This window comes from Cebus imitator, unplaced genomic scaffold, assembly GCF_001604975.1.
Source record: "Cebus imitator isolate Cc_AM_T3 unplaced genomic scaffold, Cebus_imitator-1.0 Scaffold461, whole genome shotgun sequence".
Lineage (NCBI taxonomy): Eukaryota > Metazoa > Chordata > Mammalia > Primates > Cebidae > Cebus > Cebus imitator.
Window position 1 is genome coordinate 1,563,237 of NW_016107776.1, and position 2,311 is coordinate 1,565,547.

The window sequence follows — 2,311 nt, forward strand, 5'->3', positions numbered from 1 at the left end:
TGGCTCACCGCAACCTCCGCCTCCTGGGTTCAGGCAATTCTCCTGCCTCAGCCTCCTGAGTAGCTGGGATTACAGGCACGCGCCACCATGCCCAGCTGATTTTTTGTAATTTTAGTAGAGGCGGGGTTTCACCATGTTGACCAGGATGGTCTCGATCTCTTGACCTCGTGATCCACCCGCCTTGGCCTCCCAAAGTGCTGGGATTACAGGCGTGAGCCACCGCGCCCGGCCTCTGGCCTTTATCCTTTTTTGGAGTTCTCTGTGCTTCCTGGATGGCACCCTGTATCCCTGGGCTGTGATCTTCACAAACATTTCTCAGTTTTTTTTTCCACCTTAGGTGGGGCAGGACAGTTAGAGGGGGCTGGAGTTGGGCATTTCCCTTTTCCAAGGTTGCTGGGCTCTGATGAAATCCGAGTAGGTCAAAATTTAATAAAAGAGTTTATACTGAGGGGAGGCCATGTCAAGAGCAGAATGCTCTGGGTATGTTTCATTTCTTTTTCTTTTTTTCGTTTGCCATGCCCTTAGACAGCATGGGTATATTTCAAAATGGCTACTATTCTCCTTCTGCTGGAAGCACAAAGTGATTTTCTCCAATCTTCATTGTGAAAACCTGGTAGAGCGCATGGAGGTAAGATCACAAAACTGTGGGCTCCCCTAACAGGCCTGCGCCACCACACCCGGCTATTTTTTGTATTTTTAGTAGAGGTGGGGTTTTGCCATGTTGGCCAGATTAGTCTCGAACTCCTGACCTCAAGTGATCTGCCTGTCTTGGCCTCCCAAAGTGCTGGGATTACAGGCGTGAGCCGCCACGCCCGGCCTCCTTGGGGTTTTTAATCTTAGATCTGGCCAGAGGTGTAATTACAGTGTAGGTGTTGGTCCCAGCACTGGTGCCTGTGGAGGTTCCTGCTCATGGGTCCGTACTCCGGGAATTTGTGGTTCTCTCTGTATCCTCTTCTCTGCATCTCCAACTTGGGATGTGACACTTTGCTCTGTGGCCTCAATTCTCTGAGAGATCCAAGAGGACTTGTTGACTTTCAGCTTGCTCAGGTTTTTATTTGTTGTTAGGATGCAGTGATGACTTTGAAGCTCCTTCAATGCCAGTGCAGTGCCGTTTTTCACATGCACTGTGCCACTGAACACCAGGGGTGTTCTTCCCCAGCCCTGAGGATCAGGATGTTTGTTCTGACAGAGGCATGGGAGGCAGCAGCTATAGAAGCATTTAAGCCTCGTGGAGTCTCAGTGAGCCATCTGCTCTTAGGAATATAGACCTAGGTATGTCACATGGCTTTCCTTTTAAAACACGAATCCCAGCTGTTCAGGATGGTCTCCTGTTATGTCCTGACCAACATGCTTACTGGAAACATTACTTCTTGCTTCCCCTGCAAAATACTAAGTCTAGGGCTAAAATACTAAGTCTAGGGCAAAATACTAAGTCGAGGGCTCTGAGAGCCCTGGAGAGGTTTTTGGTTTACATCCCTAAGCTCCCACTTCATGCCTGTACGACCCACCCTCCGTCGAAACTCTGGACACTAAGGCTTGGGTGAGCCTCTCTAGTTAGCAGCACTTTGCTTGTGTGGCCACACATTGTTGCTGGAAGAATTAATTGTGTCCCCATGCAGCTCCATGAGGAAGGGACACTTGGAAGCTTACGCCTGGTTTCCTCTGGACTTTGACCCATGGGCCATTTCCCTCTGCTGATTTTAATCTGTATCTTTCGCTGTAACAAACCATAACTGTTCTGAGTCCTATGAGTCCTTCTAGCGAATTGTCAAGCTTGAAGGTGGTCTTGGGGACACTAGCACAACATCGTAACTTGATGGGGATAAATGTGAGCCGAAGCAGCAGTTCTCATGGATCCTCTGAAATGCTGTGGCAGAGCAACATGCAAAAGGGTGCCCCTGCTTCCAGCTGTGGTGTGGGACTAACAAAGCCAGAAAGCTAGGAATCACCATGAGGTTGTGCCCTCAGACTATTAGAAACAGACAGTATCCCCGAGGAGGTCCCATAACCACCCCAAAAGCAATTCTTTTAAAAAATTAATTAATTCATTTTTAAAGACAGGGTCTTGCTCTGTTATCTAGGCTGGAGTGCAGTGGTGTGATCAAAGCTCACTGTAGCCTTGAACTCCTGGGCTTAGAGTTAATTAAGAAACTACAATAGGGCTGGGTGTGGTGGCTCACGCCTGTAATCCCAGCACTTTTGGAGGCCGAGGCGGGTGGATCACGAGGTCAAGAGATCGAGACCATCCTGGTCAACATGGTGAAACCCTGTTTCTACTAAAAATACAAAAAATTAGCTGGGCATGGTGGCA